This window comes from Oxyura jamaicensis, chromosome 1 (genome assembly GCF_011077185.1).
Source record: "Oxyura jamaicensis isolate SHBP4307 breed ruddy duck chromosome 1, BPBGC_Ojam_1.0, whole genome shotgun sequence".
Classification (NCBI taxonomy): domain Eukaryota; kingdom Metazoa; phylum Chordata; class Aves; order Anseriformes; family Anatidae; genus Oxyura; species Oxyura jamaicensis.
The window spans coordinates 99320694-99346708 of record NC_048893.1 but is presented as its reverse complement, the minus strand read 5'-3'; the positions used below and the strand labels follow the sequence as shown (position 1 = coordinate 99346708).

At 38.4% G+C, this 26015-nt stretch overlaps 1 protein-coding gene and 1 long non-coding RNA gene across 2 annotated transcripts in view; both read right to left on the bottom strand.

Annotated features, from left to right (window-relative positions):
• LOC118160565 overlaps positions 1-5377 on the bottom strand; it is a 56741-nt gene extending 51364 nt beyond the window's left edge. Inside the window, exon 1 of the long non-coding RNA XR_004747572.1 lies at positions 5308-5377. This is a non-coding gene — a long non-coding RNA (uncharacterized LOC118160565). The remainder of the gene's footprint in view (positions 1-5307) is intronic.
• ROBO1 (roundabout guidance receptor 1) overlaps positions 1-26015 on the bottom strand; it is a 645922-nt gene that overhangs the window by 435931 nt on the left and 183976 nt on the right. The window lies entirely within an intron of this gene.

Genomic DNA, 26015 nt, shown 5'->3' with positions numbered 1-26015 from the left:
ATTCCAAGTGATCCCGTAACGACCACACGATTATAACTGTCACAAATACCAAGACTCGCGGGAGAAAATCTGGGACTGGAAACTTGAACCACTGTTCAGAACTTGAGACATGAGGTATGGTTCAAATTATTTTACTTTTCAAATGAACTTTTTATGTAAAAGCCTGTCTATGGAAAATAAATTGGAAACAATTCTGAAGTTACATCATTGCACATCTATGAGGTAAGCGATCTACTTCAAGTCTATTCCCATGGCTTGAAAATTGAGCGCACACATAAAATTGCAGTGATGTGAGGTGAGTTGATCTTTGATGAAGGACCAATTGGATTATTATAAACAACTTGCCATTAAGATTATAGTGTCATTTCAAAAGAGGTCTAAATACAAATCTGGTTCAACATGGGGACATACCGGGGTAACTATTCAGTGGTTTCTATTATTCTGGAAGTCAGACCAACTTACCTAATTACTCTTTTCAATTAATAAACCTTCTATAATTACTACTTCACTTAAAAATATTCTTATTGCTCAGTACAGGCATCTTGTAATCTAAGTAGAAAGTGCTTCATGATGAGAAGGAAGATAAGAGCAATGTTAGCTTTGTGATGAGGACCAACAAAATTGTTTGAATCCTCATAATTTCTCTGGCCACAGAAGTGACAGACTCTAACATACTCAGATACTTGACTGCTCCAGCTGTGAAAACAAACTTTTCAAAGTTCCCAACCAGCAGGCTTTCACATTTCTGGGAAATGAAACACTACTAGTTGTTTTATTTATGGTATCTTTGCTTTATGACAGTTAATGAGCTGTAATTTTATAAAAGAGAACAAAAACAATACTTTGTGCCATCACAAATAGCCATCAGCATTATTTATTGCAGATGTTTTAATCTATTGTGGTAATAATGAAACATTCATTGTTTTGCTACCCTGAGCAATCTGTGAGAAATTTAAAATGATAAAAGCTGCCCGCCTCTTACCCCCCCGCCCCCCAAAGCTTTTGCTCCTTTCCAGAAGGTTCGGTTGTGGAAGGGATAATGACACGCTTGGTAAAAAAACATAGCTGAGGAAACAGAAAACATACAGAAATAGCATTGCGATGAAGTTTAATCAATGCCTTCTGCAGAATGGAACCATTCTGTAGACAAGCAGGACATTATAGTCATGATTAAATGATGAGTATTAGGTCCCTGACTCACTAATATTCATGTAGAAAAGTTTTACAGAATTTAGATAATGTTTTTAGTTCCATAGCTTGATTAACAAAAGAAGTTAAGACCAATGCAGATGCATCCAGCCTCTGTCCAGATCAGAAGCTACCCTTGCTGTTCAATGATCTTACGAGAGCCAAGGAGACAGGCTCATGCATGCAAGAGAACACCTGCCAGAGGTAGCCACAAATGCAAAGAACAGTGTATTGACTGACTCTCCCCAAATTTGACCAAGCCATGCTATCATCTGCCCTGTATCAGGGAACAGCAGTGCTGGAACCTGTGAAAAGGGAATTACTTCACGCATTTTCTTTGGCTTCCCATCTAGTAAGCAGGGATGAAGGAAAATCTAGGATGACTTTATTGCTTGAGCTGCATCAAATTCCACACAAAATTCAGAGGAAAACCAAACCCAACCCAACCCCTGAAGGCTTCCATGACCAAAGTTTCGGTTCATGTTCCAATACACATTCCACATTCCTCCTTCAGCTTAAGTACTGACTAACACAGCCCCACTCGCCTGGTAAAACTAGTAGACAACTTAATTTGTAGCAGGTTTAGCATCTGTCAGGAAAGCAACAAGACAATCATTCACTAGGCTCTATACCTAAGAGACTGGGCAATTACTCAGCTGTCTGGAAAAGACAAAAACAAAGCTGAAGAATTTGTTGTGTGGTGATCTCAAGTTCCAGTGGTTGACTTTCTGCAACAACACTAAAGAGCAGGGAACCCAACTTCCACAGTTCTCCAGTGTTTGCCAGTATTGTAATTTTACTTAAAGTCAAGTTTAACCACAGAGGAAATAGATGCTGAACACCAGAATACAAAAGATGTGTTGAGGAAGAAGACCTATAGCTTAGCAGAAGCTGCTCCGAGTTCATTATTACAATCTTATTGTTAGCATCCAGTCATAAAGAAACAAGTAATTTGTCTTTATCACAGTTAGAACTTAATTCTTCAAACACTACTGCATGCATTGCTATTCAAATTTAACTGAAAATGACTTCTGACTGCAGAACACAATGTTCATGCTCATAGGGTGCACTAGCTTACATTCAGCTCCTTGCTCAGGCCACTCAGAGGAGTTCCCAGCAAGCAGCAGCTCCTCCCTTGCGTGGCCCAGACTTATGTCTTGTATATATTAATATATTAGTCAGATTAAGCGACAGTACTAGATGAAGAGCAATCCCCTGTGCCTATGTTCCTATAATCCTTGATTTCCCCTCTCCTCACATCAGCCCTTGCAAGGGGAACACAGACAACCAGGGATCTGGCCCTTCATTGCAGCTCATCAGAAAGGATCTTCAATATCTAAAGAATTCACTTAGCAGTCAGCAAAGAAAGGAAACAAAATTGAGATATATGAAAAAGAGGCTGCAATGACAGATGATCACATTATCTTGAAAAGTGCTGCCTATATTCTCTTAATTGCTTCTGTATCAAATAAAAATAGGAACAAGGTTCACAGTTAAATTCTAAAGTGACAATTAAAACTAATGTGAGAAGAGTTGAACTCCATTGCCTTGCTTTAAATATTTTCAAGGTTCGCCAATACCATTTCCTACTAGCCATAGCACACGTAGCCTCTCATGACAACCTATCCTATTTCCCCTGGCAGTGCATTAGAAGCTAGGATCACCTAGCCACTTTTATCATTGCTTTTCCCTGCTCAAGCCAAGTCTCACCTATGCCCTTAAAGTCTTTTTATTTTTATCTACTTCCACAATAACCATATCTTTAAAGCTCTCAGTTTTCCCTTTGAATTAACTCAGTGATACTATCTGATTCAGAGAGATATGGCCTCTTTAGTTTAAGACTTCACAAAACTAACAGAAACTTGGTAATATTCATCTTATGGCAGAGACTTGGGCCTTGATGTTTGATTTGTGGCTTCCTAGAGGTTGTTTGCAAGAGCAAAAGTGTTGCCCGAGCTTTAAACCCATAACACGTATGGCAGTTTTTCCACAGACTGTTATACACATCCTCTAAAATGTAAAATAAGGTAAGTGCTGTTGACAGTACTCAAAAGAGGGTGATGCCCCACTCTTTCCAAATGAAGCTACTGGGGCTTCAAGAGAGTTAGTTATCTTGCTAACAGGATCTGAAGTTAAATAGCATTTGAAAGTGACCTCTATCTACCATGATGGAGGACAGCATTTTAAAGCAAGGAAACCATGTTCCCCACAGGTGAGCTAATCCCATAGAGACTTCTCACACATGTAATACTTCACAGAGAATATTGATTAATTGAAGCTATTAAAGGTATACAGATGGCCAGGAATAAGGTGCCCACACCATCAAAGATATGCCAGAATTAAAGGACTCCATACCCTGTAGGCATACCACAATTTGCTTTACAAGCTAGAAAGAAGCATGTCTTCAGAACTGTAATTTTGAACTTCAAAGCCCAAATGCTTGGCTAAGCACATTCACTGCAAAACATCCCACTACAGCACACAAAAAATTAGAGAGATGATGTGCTGCACACACAGACCAATGGTGATGCTAAGCATTAAACTGGAATTAACTCAGTATGATCACAAGCAACAGTGTATTTCGTATGAATTAAAGTCAGGTGACTGAGCAGGTGTCCTTCAGAAGCACAGTCTCATATTTCACAAGACTGACGATCATTTAGAGATATACTAGAATACTTTGAGACAGCAGCTTTTGATGCTTTAAAAAAAAAAAAGAAAAACACCACAAGAACAACAAAACAACATATTAAATGCCAACAAGTCATCACCAGTTCCTGTTAGGAGTGGTAGTTACTAACAAGATGCTAGTCTTCTCTACATAGAAACTTGACACACAAACTGGTTACCTGCCAACATGCCTCTTTGAGCTGGAAAACTACAAACCTGAAGAAACAAAAATTTTGTGAAACTACTTCCTTGAGCTTCTTTTTAAAATGCTTTCACAGGGAGGCTATAGCAGTACAATAAGGATTGCTATTGCCATAGCTTTGAAGTACTGGCAACCTAATACACCACACACTGACATTTAAGAACTTTTAGCATAATTATTAATTGCATTTATATTAATATTATATTAATTGCATGTTACCAACATCAGGAATATATATCGTTAGACAGTTTCAGTGAATATAAATGAAGTTACAATTTACTTGTCTTACAGTTGATAGCAAGATGCTACTTCAATAGCTCTTCTCTGAACTATTTATTCAGGTGACAGGCCTGCAATTTTATCTTTCAGAGAGCAAAATCCTCAAGTACACTTCAATCACTTGTAATCAAAAGGATTCCTCTGCTTTTCATCAGCCTTACTCACTTCAGTGAGACCAACAAGATTCAAACTCTCTTAGAGACCTCTTTCCTAAAGCTCACTAGGGGAAACAGAGGGAGGGAGGTGAGTTTACCATGTTGATGTTCTGGGCTTACTAACAAGAACATTTACTTGCCAAGATCAAGCACACTCCACACACTGTATTAAACTACCAGACCCAGGGACTGCAATGAATGCAAGAGAGCAGGAACAAGAGGGAGAAAAAAAAATACCATATATATATATATATATATAAATAAAATAAAATAGTCCGAGATTTAAGCTCTGACCTCATAAATCTAATCAACTTAGAGAAAATGGTTAAAGAACCTCAGTGAAGGAAAAAAAATATATGCCCTTACCTTCAATTCATCTTACCATGCCAACCAATTCCAGTTACCAAATCAAGGCCAAAGCCCACCACCCTATTAACTCCTCAGGAAAAAACTGCTGGGATAAAATAGTTCTCACCTCATTATTTCCTCCTCCCTGCCCCTGCAAGGGAACACATACGAATCACTGAGTGGTTCTATGAAGGCTTGTACCTTCTCAGGCTATTTCATCAGTTTTCCAGTTAAATTTAGCAACGATCCTTGTTGACTAGACTGAGGTATTCAGCATCTAAATATCACTGCTAGGGTTATAGGATTTAACATAAACAATTAAAAATAAACATAAAATTACAAGACCATACAAAGCTCAGACTAGAAAGTTGAGAGTGAAATCTACCAAGCCAAAAAGCAATACACTGGCATTTCTTTAACATAAATAAAATATCCCCACACTTTACAAAATTCTGTAACACATACCTTCAGCTCCCATGTAATTCTAAAGACTTGATTTCAGTAAAACTATCCTGCTAAGGGGCTCCTGGTTTTGATCCCACTCTCCTCTGACAGTGGGCCTGATCCACAGCTGGTATGAATCAATCTCATCACTACATTTATTTTTGCCATCTGAGGTAGGGCCTCTTTTTACACTGCTGCTTGGAGTGGACTCTATTTACTCTATCATTTGTCATCTCATATGCCTCAGACATAGCCCTAAAATGGTTGTTTCTGACAGATATCTACCCACTTAATTTTAAATGGCACTTTATTTTGTAACCTTGCCTGTTGAACTCTTGGCAATGAAAACAATTTAAATATCAATGTGTTAAATAGTTACGGAAATCAGATACAAATTTTGAGTATTGCAAGTGTGGGTTTATTACTTCAGTCTAAGGGTATTCTTCCAGTTATTCCTCTCAATAGATGAACTCAGAATACTCACGGTGGTGACTCAGCCAGTTTAATAGCAGTCTTTCACTCCCTTTAATTAACAGGTGTGCACTAACTCTCTACTCATTCAAATCCCAGAGCTGTTGCAGACAGCTGACTACCCCAAAGTGTGAGAATTCCCAAACCATTCCTTGCCCCATCACCTCACTTTGGGATTTGATGCTCATATGTATCCTGTTGCATAAAAGTTGCACATCTGAAAAGTTCAAGTGCTGTTCTATGACCAGTACCTTCCAACATTCATCTCACTGAATGTAATAGTTGCATTTCCCATGACATGAGAATAAACTGAGCTGGTTTTTGCAGTGGGATTCTTGAATTGTTTTTGTTTCAGATGTTTAAACTGAACTGTCTAAATAAATATTCCATATAAAATGAAATTTACACTGTAACTTTATACTACACATGAATAACTGCATTAAAAGAATTAATGCATGAATGGAGCTTTCCTACATTATTTTGATCAGCCATCTGAAATTCAAACTCATATCCCATGCATGCATAGTTTGAAAATTAAGCAAAATTTCTTGTCACCTGTGAAGCATGAAGAGTTGATTTCAAATCACCAGAATAACAACTGTAGTTGACAGTTGTGTAGCTTGAATGGTTCAGGTCCAAGTCAAAATGCTTTCTCCACTAAACTTTCAGAATTAAGAACTTTCCTTTACTTTAGCCTTTTACTATAAAATCAAACCAGTAAGTTGGAGGACAAAGGAAAAAAACTTTCTCACAGTAATGAAAGTATCTTATTGAAATAAATAAATGTGCAATTCCACAGTATATTATGCCAAGAATCTTAAAGTTCTTAACAAATAGCCTTTAAATATTTCACAAGAATACTCCTTTCAGTCTCATCTTTGTACTTTCCAACTCTTAAAGGAATAACTTTTTCATTGTCAGAACTGTATGAATATTATTGAAAAGAACAAAAGTAGAAGACTAGAGGCAAAACTGAACAACGGTTTCCTTATAATGCCTTTTTTTTTTTTTCCCATAGTTAGTATGTTTTTGGAACTTTCATCACTGAGATCCTAATAGTTTTCCTTACTGCCATACCACATTAAAGTGATTGTTTTTAATTAAGCAAAATTGTCTGTATTAGTTATGAGTAAAAGAACTATTTTTCTGTGTTAGTAAGCACACAGGTATGTTTTCTTTGAGTAACTGGAGCAAGTATGGTCTGGAATATAAAATAAACCACCACCACATCTCTCAGCAAGTAGTTGTGCTCACCTGGCTCTGGAAGGTACCAGTTCTGTTACTGTATGACTATATCAAAATTATGCACTGAATACACAAAATATGTTTCTTGCCCTGAATTTGGAAATTATATCCTAAGAATATGCTGTCTGAATGTTCAGAGATAAGCAGACTGCACAGTGAAACTTCAGGTTAGATATTTCTTGCCTTTTTTTTTAATTATTATTTTTAGCAGGTAAAAACAATTGGGTTATCACAGACCTATTGTGGGTGCTTGAGCACAGGATGTGAAGAGGCTAAAGAACTGCAAAAGCATTTAATAATCAGACAAATGTTATAAAATGAGCCACGCAAAGATTGAGACTGCCACAAGAGATCGAAAAAGGGGAACATTTAAAAAGACTAATAATCTAATGAGTATTTATTCTATGAATGTGTAAGGACTCCTCCAGCATCTCTTCCTTAAGGTCCCTCACGTAAGCACCAGCCTGAATCTGCAAATGCTGCATTAAAGTACTGTAGTAACAACACAATGGCGAGCAAAAAGCATGAGCACACCTTTATGAATATGAACAAAGCATAACAAGTATTGTATGATCAAAGGCACTTCACTAATGCAAATGCAAAACAACCACTGGATTTTTTAGTCTGAATTCTGTCATTTCCTTAGAGTGCTCATCAATGATTACATTGGTAGCATTTTGAGTCTGAGCATGAAAACACATTTAGTGTAGCTAGTAGCTTGTGTGTATTATTTGTTAATTTCTAATTCTTTTCCAAATGCTAGTCTTCTGAAATAGGTATAACTCAGCTGCAAGGCAGTGGCATTTTATTCCAAATGATCCAAGAGCTCTACAGTCTACAAATAATCAGCAACACACTATCAGGATGAATATTGCTGGCATTTATGTTCTCTGTATACCTGGGGGAGACTTTGGCCTTTGGGCTCCATTTTCTTTATTTATAGAAAATGAAAATTCTCAAGTGAGTACTGCTAACAGTCTAACTTCAAGAAGACAGAAGAATTAAGTCTCAAATAAGTTACACCTGGGGTGAGATTGGCTGAACTGGGGAGGTTAAGGAGAAGGAGTTTTTGCCAAATAGAACCAATGGTATTGTGGCAATGTATTGCTTAAAGCAGCTGTAGCACTTCTCTGCTGAATGAGATATTTCTATCCTGCCTGCTTTAGCTATCCACTGAGACTAACTAATCCTCTGAGTGACATAAAACATATCACAGAATCACAGAATTTCTAGGTTGGAAGAGACCTCAAGATCATCGAGTCCAACCTCTAACCTAACACTAACAGTCCCCACTAAACCATATCCCTAAGCTCTACATCTAAACGTCTTTTGAAGACTTCCAGGGATGGTGACTCCACCACCTCCCTGGGCAGCCTATTCCAATGCCTCACAACCCTTTCAGTAAAGAAGGTCTTCCTAACATCTGACCTAAAACTCCCCTGGCGCAACTTTAGCCCATTCCCCCTCGTCCTGTCACCAGGCACGTGGGAGAACAGGCCAACCCCCACCTCTCTACAGCCTCCTTTAAGGTATCTGTAGAGAGCGATAAGGTCGCCCCTGAGCCTCCTCTTCTCCAGGCTGAATAAGCCCAGCTCCTTCAGCCGCTCCTCGTAGGACTTGTTCTCCAGGCCCCTCACCAGCTTCGTCGCCCTTCTTTGGACCCGCTCAAGCACCTCGATGTCCTTCTTGTAGCGAGGGGCCCAAAACTGAACACAGTACTCGAGGTACGGCCTCACCAGAGCCGAGTACAGGGGGGACGATCACCTCCCTAGCCCTGCTGGTCACACTATTTCTGATACAAGCCAGGATGCCGTTGGCCTTCTTGGCCACCTGAGCACACTGCTGGCTCATATTCAGCCGACTGTCCACTATCACTCCCAGGTCCTTCTCCACCTGGCAGCTCTCCAACCACTCATCTCCCAGCCTGTAGCTCTGCTTGGGATTATTACGCCCCAGGTGCAGGACCCGGCACTTGGCCTTGTTAAACTTCATGCAGTTGACCCCAGCCCATCGGTGCAGCCTATCCAGATCCTCCTGCAGAGCCTTCCTACCCTCGAGCAGATCGACACTCGCACCTAACTTGGTGTCATCTGCAAACTTACTGAGGGTGCACTCAATGCCCTCGTCCAGATCATTGATGAAGATGTTAAAGAGGACCGGCCCCAGCACCGAGCCCTGGGGGACGCCACTAGTGACTGGCCTCCAACTGGATTTGACTCCATTTACCACAACTCTCTGGGCCCGGCTATCCAGCCAGTTTCTAACCCAACGAAGCGTGCGCCAGTCCAAGCCAAGAGCAGCCAGTTTCTTGAGGAGAATGCTGTGGGAGACGGTGTCAAAAGCCTTGCTGAAGTCAAGGTAGACCACATCCACAGCCTTTCCCTCGTCCACCCAGCGCAACACTTTGTCATAGAAGGAGATCAGGTTCGTCAAGCAGGACCTGCCTTCCATAAACCCATGCTGACTGGGCCTGATCGCCTGCTTGCCCTTCAAGTGCCGCATGATGACTCCCAAGAGGATCTGCTCCATGAGCTTCCCTGGTACTGAGGTCAAACTGACAGGCCTGTAGTTCCCCGGGTCAGCCCTCCGGCCCTTCTTGTAGATGGGCGTCACATTTCTATTGCGCTGATATAATGGTGAAAACTGAACTGTTATGCCTGTATCTTGCTTGTAGGAGGAGTCAGCTGATATTCAAATAGTTTTCTCTCATAGTTAAAAATAAAAATAATAAAAAAAATCAAGTATACTGTGGATGCTGCTGAGAAAAGCAGACAGTAGTATAGGCTAATGTCACATCTCAAAAGCACATGCAACTGTATTATTACTTTATTTACTTTGGTGTTTACTTCTTGTTAAACTGTGGATGTTTAATCTGAATATTTGACATGGCATGTTTTGAAATATCTGTACTTAGGTCTTCTGTAGTTAACTAGTGAGAAGCTTCTTCCTGCTTCTTTTTAATCCAAAGCCTGGTTTCATATTAAAGCAACCGAACCTACTTGAGAGCTCATGACTTCTTTTATGTAGAGAAAATAACAGTTATCCAAGTGCCAACTAAACACTTCTCATATATGTGAGGGACACATGCACTGCTGTGCATGCTTCAAAAGTCCTTTAAGGTTGTTATCAAGCTCTGTCCCAGCGCAATACATACCTCTTCGTAATTACCCAGCCATTGGGCAGGTTGTACTTGGCAGACTACTCAACATCAGATTGTACTGTCTTTAATACTTCCTTCTCATGTAAGTAATGGAGAGTGCTATGTGTAGTTTCAAGCCTGACTCACTTTGATAACACCTTATTCTTGCTTTTTAAGTAATATATCACTTAAATGCAAAACAGAGCTTTTTTTAAAAAGCACAGGGACTCAGATTATCTAAACTGGTCTTAGTACACTATTGTGTAATTGAAATCTTTATGTCAACCTTCATGCATCAATGAGATTGATCTGATTGTAAGCATTTATTTCACTGAGAAACATGCTTTACTGAATGTTTTGTCTGTTGCTGAGACTCCCTTTCCTGGCTGTTTTAGAGTTATATACCCCTAGACATATTCTTGGCTTCTAAGACATTTTCTGTTTTATCAAGGACCCCAAGTCCACAGCTGAGACTTATTGTCCAAAAATTGTGTTGTACTTTGAGTGGTCCAAAGGCAATCTTTAGTCTAATGAGGTTAATTTCCCCAGACTCCCCTTACTGGCTCCTTCAAATGAATCTACACTGAGAAGCATTGGGATAGCTAGGTTAAACACAGCCTTCATAGAAATACCACCCTTATTTCCTTAATTAACTTATACATCTGGTCTCTTGGTCTCCAAACAAAATGTTAAAACATTTGTTTCTGCTAGAGGCCAGAGAAAACACGTTCTCCCTCTTTTCAGCCTTATCATGAAAAAGCTGCTGTAGATTTTACAGGGCTGCTTAAATTCTGAAATTGTAACTTCAGTTTTTATTCTGTTGTTCGTCTTGTCCTGCAGGAGAGAGTACTGCTATGTGTGCACTAGACTAGGCAGAAGTTTTATCAGAATCTGCTCCAAAACTGTTCTATTAACTCATAAATACTTCTATCAACACAGATATGTTTAAACTAATCTAGAATTACATTTGTTTTCTACCTCTGCTGCAATGTTCCCAAAATGTCCACATATACCTAGATATTTCTGGATTTACCCTATTTTACTTGCTGCTTGTAGCATATGGTAACACTGTCAGTAACTATCATAATATATAATATACATAGAGAGCCAAAAACATGTACAAGAGAACACTTATATATAGGCTTTTCATGAAACACTGATATAGCATTTTTTTTTTTTCCTAACACCATGCCCATGCTCTCATGAGCTTAGAACTACCATACAAGAATCTGTAAAACTACTGATTTCTGTGTGGCTTTTGCAAATTCTTATACATACTTTGTCTATCATCTTTTGTCTATCATGATCTCATCCATAAAGGGAGGTTAGCAAACACTCTACTAATAGGACCTGGTAGTGACCTGAAGAAAAAGGACCAATTAATGTCTTTGGATGCTAAAGTTGCTGCAAGGTTGTTAGATTATATTTCTTTGCCTAAGGCTACTTTGGAAATAAAATGTTGGTAAAATATCATCCCAAAAGTTTGAACCCAGGATGAACTAACTCTTCAGACTGCATTCTGATGCAGCACTGTTAGGTGACCACTGATGATTCCTGTAATAAATTAAGGAGTGACAGTGCATCAGAAAGTGAGAATTGTTCCACTCTGATCATATGCATTTTCACAGAGATGCAGAAGGAAAAGAATTCCTCAAAGCATGTCAGAAACAAATCAATAGTGTTTGTTGTTCTCTAGCTAAAACAAGAATCCCCAAAATGTAAGATACATTATAGACTGAAACAACAGTATGAATAGCTAGTACTTATGATAATAGAAGCAACACATATCAAAAGTGAGAGATATAACCTTAACAGAGTCATAGTCTAAGATACTAATATTTAAGATAAAAAATCAGGTGTGAACCTTACAATCTGGGTGGGATACGATGCCTGTCAGAGGCTTGCTTTGGCACCTGCCTCCTCATTTTCATATTTCTCTAACAGTTCATACCAAAAGGGTTTCTGAAATACAGCAGACACTCCTGGGAGACAATGTGGCAAAACAGGCTGAAGTCTGCATCCACCAGCACAATAGTATCATTACTTCTTAGTCTATAATTTCCACATTAGCTGGTAGGTGCTTATGTACACAAACTATCAGATGTCCAATTAAAGCTTAAAGGTGCTGCATATAAAATGCAAACTAAAATGTTTATAGTCAGTAAAAAGAAGACATTAATGTCACAGTGTTATACAAAACTAAGCAGGCTTCGCAAAAAAAAAAACAAAACAAAACAAAAAAAAACTATTCAGGGCCATGTGATTTTTAAATCAAATATTGGACATAAAACCATTAGTAGATGACATGTAAAACTATAATATCCCCAATGGTCTTTAAGGAAAAATAAATAAATATAGGACAGAAAAGCTAAGCCAGTAAGACTTTGTTTTTAAGGAAAGCTGAAGTTAAATTCTTTTTATGTTGCTGAACATGAACACACACAAAGTATCTTTATCGGTACCTGAACATTAATAAATCACATCAACAGATGTTGTAGCAAGTAGAAACTGATTGTGAGAAAAATATTGTCTTTGGATATTGTTGTAAAGGGACAACTGGTGTTAAGAAAGAAAGTGAGCATCTGTAAAATGATATTGAAAGCACTAAAACAACAAAACAACAAAAAAATTGAACAGATATTTATTACTTTTTTTTTTTTTTTTTTTTAATGAAGACATACAGGCTGTACACTGGACACAGTAAGTTTTAAAGCATTATTTTTAGCAGTATCTTAAACATCAAGAATAAAACAATGTCCTGTAAGCTACTCTGTTTTTATTCCTAACGTTACACATTGACTTCTTTTTACACAAAACTTTCTCCATTAACAATACACAGGTCTCATCTGTTTCTCATTAAATACCTTACTTTTTCTGTAGCTCATTGTGTTTCTGTCACAGAAACCTCTCTAAGAAAAATGGACTCCAAAAGTAAGGATTTCTGTAAATTCTCTACATTTTTCTCTACATAATTCAGCACATCTAATGAACAGAGTCAGTAACTGGGAGATACTTCTCCTTCAGTGACATATTTTGCCTGGAATGCCCATGTCTCCTCGTCCTGCTCTCCCAAGAGATATTCAAGGTGGCCCCAGAATATGACAGGCTTTCTCAATGCACTGCTCGATAGCCAAGAAATATTTTGGGAGAGCAAGGACAGAGAGACCAAAGAGAATGAGACCTCCTGATCTCCTCTCAGCAAAGCCTGTGGACGAGAAAATGCAAATAAAAACACAGGAAACTAAAGAAAAACCATTTCCAGGACTGTAATATATCAATGGGAATATGCCACAGAGGTAATTTCCCAGCCTGACCATTCAGACCACTGGGTAGGCTGAATCATATCAAAACCTTGCTGAAAGGCAGCATAACTGAGAGTAGAGAATTGATTGATTCTGAGCATATGTAGAAGAACAGTAAATAAGCATGTTTTTCTGTAGTGACTATATGTTTCAGCTCAAGTCATCAGAGGCATATATTTTTCCATGCACAATTTCTTTACAGGATAGGCAAGTTTAATTTTTTTTTTTTTATTATTATTATTTTTTGTAGATTTTTGTAAAATTTACACAGTTCTCACATTAATTCCTCTAATACAGTCTTTTAGCATGTTATGAGTGGCTTACTCCACTACAGGATATAGCTTATAGTTGAAAAAAATGTCTTTGTTCTACCTTGCCAGAATTCCTATCTAGCCCTGTAGCATGGAGATTCTCAAAGACACTTAGACCTTATACATAGCACAAAAACAGGAAGTTCAGCCAGAGAGAGACCCTATAAGCATCCTTTCTGCAAGAAAACTTGGTGTCAAGGACAGAGTTTTGTGCTACAGATACAGAAAGGGTGAGGAAGAAATTAAAAATAGGCACATACCTTCAAAGATACTAAAAACATTCCACATGAGACACACATCTATAGACTTCACTATTTCTGCTCTTTGGGAATTTCCTACTTTTTTGTTTTACATCGCATTCAACCTTGAGTAATATGACATTGATATTCCAAGCACTTTGTGGGGCACAAATTGTGTTTCATGATAATTTGCCTTAGTCATTTTGTATCACAGAAAAACAAACAAACAAACAAAAAAAAAACCATCTTGCATAACAGTACCAAGTAAAATCAGTCATGGCAAATAAATCATCTCTTGCATTCTTTCAGTGTCTAGAAAGTAATCCTGATTTTGACAAATGTATTCGTCATAAGTAGGCAATACCCTTCTGAAGAAAAAATACCTATGTATTTTTAAACCTAAATCTATGACAGTCTATGTTCATTGTATTTGTAGAAAGTTTCTTTAGGTAGTATGAGACTAGCATACTGTTGGTTTGGTGCCTAATTAGACTACAAACCTTTAAAGATAATGACAATACTTGAAGTACTTGCCATTACTACTTACAAGAAAGAAAATATATGAGTAATTACACAAAAAGCACGTATTCCCTATGTATTTGTGAAAACAAACAGTTTAAATGGGTGTTTGCAAACAGGAAGTAAAACACAAAATGAATGGGGCCACACACACACACACACACACACAAAACAACAACAACAACAAAAAAAAAAAAAACACAGCCATTTAGAAAGTAAACTTATGCTCACAAGCTCTTCCTGAGCATTTGTACCAACAAATGTCTTGACTTTGTTCCCTTGTATTTTCAGAAATGCAAAAGAAGGAAATGTAGCACTACCAACTACTGCTTCTTGAACAATTTCCTCGGATTTGGTGTTTTTACAGACCAATACAAAAATCCAAAAAAGCTGAAGAGATATAAAGTATGTATTACCCTGGAGGTGCTCTATATGGAGGACATTTTATGTTTTGTTTTGTTTTAATTTTATTTCACGATTTTCCTCCTGGCTGACACTGAGTTGCATTTCTAAATATGCATGCACATATCTTGAGTTGATTGTGGTATCCTCATTCATTAATCCCTCACACAGAAATCAGTATTTCTGTGAGTATTCATTGCCATAAGGATTTTTTCATCTGTGACAAGGGGTTTAGATCTATAAAATTAGTAGTCCAGTACTGTACCATTATAAAGCAATAATTTCATTGGAGGCAAGACCTGAGGCAGGACAGTGATGAATCAGGTAACAATTCATTCTGATGAATGTAAAAATAACAAACCAAAAATGGTACATCAGAAAAATATTTATGACCTCTGTTATAATAAATGAAAATAAAATGAATTGACAACTGGATTTATACTTGTTTTCTGCAAAACTATGTTATATAGAAAAAATCCATAAAGCCTTCTTTATAGGCAAGTGATTTTGACTTACAAAAGTCTTGGGGGTGCTACTGGATTCCTCTGTTTGGCTCTCTGTTGAAACTTTGAGACAATTATGCATAACCATCACAGATACACCTACAGTATTTGTGTAAACAAAACAGCTCACCGTCAAACCACATATATGCAACCCATGATACAGAAATTGGGACTTTCGTAAACAACTAAAATTAAGAGGAAAGCTTCTTATTTTGGCTAAAACATCTCTCAGCCAATACAAGTAGTTCTGAAATGCTGTCATGTTCTAATCTGAAATTATGCAGTGATAGCCAGATTTTCTCATCGTTCAAACTGCAGCCCAAAATCTTCATACTGCTGAAATTCCAAAAGTACTTCAGAAAGCCACGTAAAGCAACTGTGATGGTGGAAATACCAGCCCAGTCCGTAGTTCTCTATGAGGTATACAATAAAATCTCATGGATAACCATGGATATTGATCACAGCTGGCTCATTTCTGTGGCTGCCCCAGGCTCACTGCCATGTGGGCTAGCAGCTCTCACACAAGGCAGTGGAAGAGCTGCAATAGACATGTAGCTGAAGAATCACAACTGGACCACCAGAGAAGTATGGGATACAGAAGAAGATACAAACATAAGGAGGAAGAGAAATGCACATCTGAGATGAAGGGGTAAAGATACTCCCAAGTACGTACCTAGGCACATGTGTGTGTGTTTGTCCAAACAACATTAATACTGCTGTATTTCCAATTGCTATTCCCTGGAAGGGGGTGGGGTGGGGGGGGGATGGGGGTAAGAACTGAGACTCCTTGTGTCCTTTCCCTTGGTGGCTGAGGGAAAGGAAATTGACAAGCTGACGGTGCGATTTCAGATTCACAAGAAGAAGAGAAAGAACGTAAAAAAAAAAAAATACTCCCTTAAGGGAAGAACAAAAAAAATAAAATAAAAATAAAAGGAAATCCATAAGGTATTGTGATTCAGAGATTGTTTTTCCCTATTAGGCAGTAATGTATCTGTGTCTCATGTAGCTGGCCATGGAATTCAGTAAGATTAGCAGTGAGACACGGGACAGTATCCCAGCTAAAGCTCCAGGACTTGGAAATAAGTGATGACTTTTTGAATCTTCCTTGTGTTGGTAAACATCATGAAATGGAGGAGCTGAACATCCAAGTGCAAGGCTGTAAAATCAGTAGGATGAATGAGAGGTTTCTATACTTTTCTAAACATTGTGATTTTATACCTGAGAGGTAATAACACTGTTTTTGGCAGGAAAGCAGACTTGGATCACCATAAAGGACTTATCTAGGTACTGGGTGGTCTTAATGTTCCTGTTCGGGTACTCCTGCCTAACGAGTCCATATATCACCAAGCGAATAGGCAGAGGGAGGTGAATAATTAGGGAGCCTGACTACTGAAGATAAGAAAAAGAGAAAGCAGTCACAGAGGATTTCAGTGGAGTTCATGTACAGAACGGTGTTAACTCTTACATTGTCCTCAGACAACAGCTAAAATACATAGTTAAAGATTAAAAAAAAAAATGCTCTTGCAGGTGTTAGGAAATACATCCTAACACCTTTAAGACTTAATTACAGAGTGATTAAAAAGAAATAATCATCAAATATATTTAAAAATGTACGCATCCTTGCTTTAGCAGATGGTACAGGAAGACTTTCAAAAAGAAATAAAAGAAATGTGCTTTTATCTCTCAACATAACTACACTACAAAAAGAACAATTTTTTTCTCTTCTGAAGAATTAAAATAAAAGGTTTCTAAAAATCTATCAAAAAAATAATTTTACTCAAAATAGAGCAATTAGGTGAAAAAAATGTGTGCTTTTCTTCTTTTTATATTAGGACTAACAAATCATTTAAGGGCTCTATTGAAATAGTACATTGTCTTACAGAAATGTAAGCCCACAGCAGCTTACATATGCTGCATCATATGGTACCTTCTACATAAAAAATCAGTTCAATTTAATTCAAATTTATTAAAACTCAAAAGTTCTGGGGCTGTTCACATTAAAATGTTAACATTATAATGTTCCAAATTTTAATTACTCTGAAAATCTTATACTTTTATGAATCAATGTCAACTCACTTGAATATTTTACTGTAAAATCTTACTGAGGCAATTTTAAAATACAACAGCTCACTTCATCCTCATAAATTGGACAAATTAAAGTTCCAAGTAAATTTATTTCTGACATAAGAGGTCATTTCCTAGATCCTATGGATAGTGTGATGAAAGTGGAACACTAAAGTTAATTCTATAAAGTAAGTAACTTACATGAGAAATTACAAATTAGTTAATAACAGTGGCAGTTTGATTTTTGTCCTTCTACATTCTCTTATTTCCTCTATTTCCTCATTTTCTTTCCCTTTATCTTTATCTGTCCTTTTTTTTTTTTTTTTTTTTTTCCTTCCAATTCCTTCTTCTTTTCCCCTTTTTTTCTCTCTCTTATTTTCTTAATCTCTCTTTCCTTTGTTCTTCTAAATGTCTCATCAGACACATCTACTCAAGGAGAAAAAGTCTCTGTCATTTAAAGGCAACCATCTTTTCTATTCATCCTTCTTTTTAGATACTTAGTTACTTGACTTTAAATGGTTTGTGATAAAATGCTGGCCTCTAAGATATTTTTTGGCTGAAACATGATTTCTTGTAAGAAATACAACTGCCTGAAAGCAGAAAAAAGTACCTTGAATCTGGCCTCAAGGTTAGGAAAGGCTATGACAAACCTTTCTTTTTACATTTTGACACCTAGATCACTAAATGGTTTGGGATTCATTTTAAAGCTTCCAGTGAAGTATATAGTGCAAGATGATAATGTTAATAGACAAACCTGCACATTAAAATTATTTGATACATGACAGGGTAAATAACATATCTAAAGATCAATCTTTTAACATCAAAGACTACTCTGTAAGAGTTCAAGGAGAATGTTGTTTTTTCTTTTTTCTTTTTTTTATTTTTTTATTTTTTAAATTTTTTTTCCCTGTAAGATCAGGAATGTGATGGTTTCTTTAAAAGAAAAGTTCTTTTTAGTAATCTAAAGCAGGTGTACTCAATCAGCACTTTTTTACACCAAACCAGAGGAGTTCACCTGGGCAGATAAACTAACCTCCAGTGGGTGGCCTGCTCCCAACAGCTGTTTGCTGCAGCAGTCCTACGCCAAGAGACACCTTTGGGCAGGGTTAACTTAGGGGGTTGATGGCTCCTCGTGAGAGGAGCATGCGGCCAACCTGCTACTGCCTGAGCCTCACCTGTACAGTCTGCCTTCTCTACAGACCCTCCTGGAAGAAGTGTGTCTGGGGCGCTACACACCCAGAGCAGGCCGCTCCCCAGAGCAGGCTGCCCAGGCCCAAAGCCTTTCATGGCTTTTGAAGGCCTCTGAGGAGGAGCCCCCACAGCTCCCTGGGCAGCTTATGCCAGTGCTCAGTCACCTGCACAGCACAGAAGGGCTGCCTGGTGTTCAGGGGAGCCCCCTGTGTGCCAGGTTGTGTCCAGTGCTTGGGGTCCTGGCACTGGGCACCAATGCGAAGAGCCCAGCTCTGTCCTCTTGGTGCCCTCCCTTCAGCTGTTTATGCACCTTGATAAGATCCACCCTGAGCCTGAAGAAAGCAAAATAATGTATAGATCAAGAAGTAAACTCTCATTACCAGCACCATTGCAAGTAACTTCCTTATTCAATCTCAGTTTATGTGAACGCTGAAGGTAATTGGAGAAAATGATTTCTAGCACATTTTTACCACATGCATCACAGGAGTTCTAAAGCTTTCTGTCCCAAAAGATCTCTCAGTGGATTGGAAATTATAATTATTACTTTGCAATCAATCTGAAAAATTAAATATATTTACAGTCCAGAAGGGAAAAAAAAAAAAAAAAAGTTTTTTTGTTTTGTTTTCTGCAACGAGATGACAATAGAAAAATATCACCATCATTTATGGATATTTTTTCCATTACATATATATTGTGTATATACATATGTGTGTGTTTATATATATCTACACATTCACTTTTTTAAAAATGAGAATTCTTATGAACATCAGAAACAAATTTTCCTAAAATGCAAAATGAATTGAACGTGAATTTAGCAACGAAAGTTTTAATGCCTTGTAAAATCTTAAAGCCTCACAAAGTTTTTCTAACAAAAATATGAAAAACATTTTTCCTTCAGCAATTCACTGTGACAACTTTAATTTCTGATCTTTACATGTGATGTCCAAAACCTGCACAGAGAATTATAATCTTATTCTTTATAAAATGAGAAAATATACTTTTTTCAGGGTAAGCAAAGCATTTTGATTAAAATTTCCTAACAAAGAAAATTGCATAGAGTACAGCAACAGATTTAAAACATTATAAATGTCTGAAAAACTTCTTGTACAGTTTTCAATGGAGGCATTAGATGCTGTATAGGAATTAATAACAACAGAACAATGGTATTACTCTGTAATTCAGTTCTTCTGAGAGACTGTCATGTCTTAATACATTGCCACTTCATTACCAAAATAGCAATTTCCCATGATCATGTACAATGTAAAATATAGGCATTCAAACAATAATCATTGACTTTCTTACAAACAAAATGAATTGAAAAAGTAATAATGTGCCAGAAGACAACAACCACAGCATAAGGTTCTAGTAATGTTATTTTTATATATTTAAACATGTTTTAAATATTTATTATTATCTCTGTGATCTGTGCCCCTGCCACATGTGCTTTTATAAGATAAAGTACAGGCGCGTGTGGGATTTAATCCATTAGTGTGCTTTCACACTACTTTTTTGTTGTTGTTGTTGTTCCAGTTGGTGTATTTGTCAGACTCATTTACTCATTTGAGAACGGTGGATCAGAAACATGGTCACAAAATTCCCAGCTCCAAGAACAATATAATAGTTAAGTGAAGAACAAAGCTTCTTCCAAGGAGGTGTAAGGTCAGGTAAAGCTTAATGTAAGTTTTATTGTGGTCCTTGCTGGACCACTTTGGTCCTGTCCCTGAGAAGCATAGCCAGAACGTGAATCACTATGACTTTTCCAGACAACTCACTATTCCTCTTAATATATATTGATCTCTTCTTTGGAGAAGCATTACAGAGAATCAAAACAAACAAACAAAACCCCACAAAGTAATCTATCTTTTAAAAGACTACTTGAAATAAAAGTATTTTGATAATCTGTCTATGTCGTAAACAGAAGAATTTTAAAGCATTGAAACAACTTCTACACCTGAATGCTCTAGTAAAAAGTCCTGTTTAAGAGCTTCAGAAACCAGACATGTTCTCTTGTATTTAAAGTCATGTTTTTTGGCTTGGGCTATGCAATTTAAGTGTAACCCAATTAAACCAACTACACTACTTAATCACACAACATTTTTATATTTTTATTTTTATTTTGTTTGTATTTTTACTGTGATGTGAAAAAATAAACCAGTAAGAGAGCATCGTTATGTACTACTTCAATTTTGAAAGGCACACATACAATATTAACAGCCACTGACAAAGAATCAATCAGCTATGGTTATGTAACATTTTGGTTTTCTCCTTTTCCAGAAAGAGGGAGATATCTACTTCCCACAGCATCCAGCTCCGCATGATATCTGCATTCTGCTACTAGAGAAATGCTGGCCTCACAGACAGCAAAAGCCAAATGGTATACAATTTAAACAGCAGTCTTATAAAATTTCTCTTGCCCAGCAGTTGTTCTTAGTTACGATATTGCTAATATTAAAATAAAAGGCATATTTGGGTCTGATTCAAGCATCTCTTAATTTCAAGGAGACGTAATTCAGATCTGTAACTCTTAACACATACGTCAACTGAGCTCCCTAAGCAATTGTGTTGTATTATCATCAGTATGATATAAAAACTAATTTACATCCTTGTTTTCCTTTAACCACATACTAGTAATTTGCTAATGTATTGGACTTAGAGCCCCTGTCCTCAAAAGTAGAAAGAAAACAATTTGAATCCATAACGTCTAATTGTTAACCATTGATGACATTAAATGACCTACTATAGTTGCAAAACCAATGCCAAAAGATGTGGCACTCTTAAGCTCTTGAATCTTTGTATAATTTACTCATCATGGCTAAATGCCATCCCAAACTGATTAACTTTTCTTCATCAATGCTATTGTGAGACATTAATATTTATACCCCCATCTATTTCCGTTCTTTGGTCTAAATTCAGTCTAAACACTCAGCATCACAAACTTTTAAACAGATGAAAAACAATAAGTCAAAGCTGAAAATACAGTATTTTTACTCTAGGAACTGTCTTTTTTCATAAAAGGTAGTACTTGAACATAAATGCAGATGAATTTTTAGAGGACCTTTTCAATGAGCAAGAAACATGCTTTGGAAAAGTTTCAGTCAACATATTTCTGAGATTTGTGCCTCAGTTTCCATATCAATTAAATTAAAGGGCTCTTCTAAGCATAATTACTTAATGTGCTTGAATATTTATAACCCACCGGATGTTATTTATATGCAGCACTTAATGCACATATTAAGAACCTGCTAGTCTGGGTAGTATATTTTTTTGGATGTAAATTACTCGTGAATGGAGTTCAGTTCTCAGCTCCACTCCATCCAGTACCTCTTTCCATAAGGCTAATGATTTGGGGGCCCAAGGGGAAGCTGTAAAATTACTGGTATGTACATCCATGCTTTAGGAAACACAATTATCACTCAAGCTACAGATCAGCTTTCAGGTAACAGGACTGTCAAGATAATATCCAGCCCAAGGATACCAACAGCCACCACTCCAAGCTGTGGTTATTTCGGAGATTTTCATCACATACATTTTCCAGTCAGCCTCATCACATTCAGCTGAATTAAACTGAAAGCCTTCATTCCATTTTCAATATTTCAATATTTCTTCCCCTTTTAGAATAATCTAGGTATTTCTAAAAAAAAAAAAAAAAAAAAAAAAAAGGAAAAAATTCACACTAATGATCTCAGTATGTTGCCTATAACAGGAATGCTTGTTTATATAGCTGGACAAGAATAAATAATAATGTCAGCAAGAAGTGGGTTGCCCTTTAAATGCAAATAATCATCTGGATATTTCAGTGAAACAAATTGTAAACTGTGTATGCTGTATCAGGTCCTGCAGATCTCACTCTCAAATATTATCATGACTCATCTACTTTCCTTTTCCATCAGCAATGTACTTTTTTCTTTTCAAGAGCAACATTGATAAACTTTGCACAAGCTGCAATGCTGGGTTAAATCTCCTCTTCTAAATCTGTAGATTTTAAACTGTAGTTTTCCAATTTATACCAATAAAGTTACCGAGCATAATAACTGTGGTTACAAGCATCTTCACATAACCAGTACAGCTGTAAAATTTGCTACCTTTATCAATGCCAATATTTGAAATAGTGTGCAAAATGGTAAGACTATAAATAGAAAAAGCACAGCTGACTGTAGCCTGGAAGTCTTGCAGCTCTCTGGAAATACAGGAGTTAATCAGCACAGGCTGTTCGGGAAGCTTGCAGGGAAGCATAGGACTGTACTGCAGATGTGGGGAAAGTACAGAAGGTGCGGCCCGTACTTTCTGCATGCATATTTAACTATCTTTAATTATATGCCCTGAAGGTTATTATTAAAGAACAGTCTCCTGGAGAGGAAGACTTACACTGCTAAATGAGGCCTAACACATTTCTTCGAACACAGAGCAGAGAAGAAGAGAAGGAAAAGCCCAGGTTACTCACGGTTCTTTTCACCTCTCCACCTCGACCCCGCTCTTATTCTGGGTGAAATGTCCACAGCAGCAGTTACTTCTACTAGCCAAAGCAGCAGCAGCAGCAGTGACAGCACGGCCATGCCAGGTAAACAAAAATGAATAACCTCTGCCTGGCAGCACTGGTAAAGACGAATTAGAAGACTTTCCTTAGGAATGAATGATGGGAGCTAACAGCACTTACTCAGCAGAGGCAGGGGGAGATGTAAAATATTATTTCTACTAGAAATGCTTACTAAAAATTGTATTTCCATTGCTTTACTTCTTCCTTTTATCCAGGGCATGTAAAAACAGAACAGTTGAAAAGGCTTCCTCTAAGCAGGAAAATCTGGCATTCAGGCGCCGGAAGAGATGAAGGGGCAGCTTTCCACGGTCAATCAGAAGCCGCCAGTCCCCCTAACCTGCCTCTACCACCTCTCAGCTCTTCCCACTGTTTATCAACATTCCTCACAGCACCATAACACAGGACACAGCCAGGCTGAAACTGGAGCGTGTTTTTTATTTTTTTTTTTATTTTTTTTATTTTTTTTCCTCCTTTACTTGCATGCTTCACTGCAGTTTCACTGAGCTGGTGACATGGAGTGTTTAATGTTGACGCCCCAAACTCACTGCATTTGTCAACGAGAGCAAAAGGACAGTTTGTGGAGCTGCTTCTTCTGCTCACAGACAAGGGTGGCAGGGGAGGAAGGCTTAAAAAAAGAAACTTTTTTTTTTTTTTTTTTTTTTTTTGACGTTCAGTAACTCTGTCTCTTCTTTAGCACAAATGTCTTCTATTTCTAGGGAAGACGACCCAGACCATGCTCTCTCTCATCCCAGTTTCTGCCAGAATGAAGGAGGTGGTTTGCTGACAGATACATGCAGTGAGGAGAGAGCTGAGGATTGATGCTGTCCTCGTCTGTGTGCGCTCAGGGCCGTGAAGCCCACCTGCACTGTGCAGCCCAGCAGCCCCTGGGCAGCCATGCCATGTGCAGGTGAGATCCAGTGCTGGCCAAATTCACCTGTTGGCTGGGGGAAGCTACCGAACGCAGCGTCTATCCATGCTGGGCAGTGAGATCACAAATGCCTCCATGGCGATCTACCAGTCAGCGATCCCACAGTCACTGTCCACTGACCACCACAGTTATGAAATCATTCCGGGTGACCTGTCCTAGTACAGTGTGGTCCTGTGAGAAGGAAATCACCTCAAGAAGAGCAGGGTGCTGTTCGCTCATGGTGACAGAGGGGTTCAGATAAGTCTACATTTATATGAAATAAAAGAAACTGCAAAACACTAATGCTAACAAGGCAAAACACTGACGCTAAGTTGTTTAGCATCAGAAACATCAGCCTTAGGAATACTTACAATGGTAAAACATTTTCTTAATAGAACAGCAATGAATTAGTATTCTACAAGGTGATCTTCTGCATCACACATTACAGAATCACAGAATCACAGAATCATCTAGGTTGGAAGAGACCTCCAAGATCACCGAGTCCAACCTCTGACGTAACACTAAGTCCTCCACTAAACCATATCCCTAAGCTCTACATCTAAACATCTTCTAAAGACCTCCAGGGATGGTGACTCAACCACTTCCCTGGGCAGACCATTCCAGTGACTAACAACCCTTTCAGTAAAGAAGTTCTTCCTAACATCCAACCTAAAACGCCCCTGGCGCAACTTAAGCCCATTCCCCCTCATCCTGTCACCAGGCACGTGGGAGTATAGTCCAACCCCCACCTCGCTACAGCCTCCTTTAAGGTACCTGTGGAGTGCAATAAGGTCACCCCTGAGCCTCCTCTTCTCCAGGCTGAACAGTCCCAGCTCCCTCAGCCGCTCCTCGTAAGACTTGTTCTCCAGACCCTTCACCAGCTTTGTTGCTATTCTCTGGACTCGCTCAAGCACCTCCATGTCCTTGTAGTGAGGGGCCCAAAACTGAACACAGTACTCGAGGTGCGGCCTCACCAGAGCCAAGTACAGGGGGACAATCACTTCCCTGGCCCTGCTGGCCACGCTGTTTCTTATGCAAGCCAGGATGCGGCTGGCCTTCTTGGCCACCTGAGCACACTGCTGGCTCATATTCAGCCGACTATCAACCATCACTCCCAGGTCCTTCTCTGCCAGGCAGCTTTCCAGCCACTCAACTCCCCGCCTGTAGCTCTGCTTGGGGTTATTGTGCCCCAGGTGCAGGACCCGGCACTTGGTCTTGTTGAACCTCATACCATTGTCCTCAGCCCATCGGTCCAGCCTATCCAGATCCTCCTGCAGAGCCTTCCTACCCTCGAGCAGATCGACACACGCACCTAACTTGGTGTCATCTGCAAACTTGCTGAGGGCGCACTCGATCCCCTCGTCCAGATCATCGATAAAGATATTAAAGAGGACTGGCCCCAGTACTGAGCTCTGGGGGACTCCACTAGTGACTGGCCTCCAACTGGATTTGACTCCAATCACCACAACTCTTTGGGCCCGGCTATCCAGCCAGTTTTTAACCCAATGAAGCATATGCCAGTCCAAGCCATGATCAGCCAGTTTCTTGAAGAGAACGCTGTGGGGAACTTATTAGCTGTTGGGTGGATTATATGCCTGTAACTGAGTTGCAGAATTAAGAAGGTCTTTAAGTAAAGGAGTAAATTTCTAGATACAATGTCAGGTGAAAGGAGAGACAAAGTAAGCTGTTTTAGTCATAATAATGTATCTCTATTCATTTACAGTGTTCATGGCCACTGCTTTTTATGAAATTTCAACTCAAAATGATCAGTGCTATTGAGATATTCCACAGTGACCAGTTACAGTGTGACCAGCTGAAGCCATTCATCTCTAGATGTTCTCATGTCAGTAATGATAATTTTACAAAAGAGGTCAGGTGCACTTTTTCACCTAAAGCTGGCAG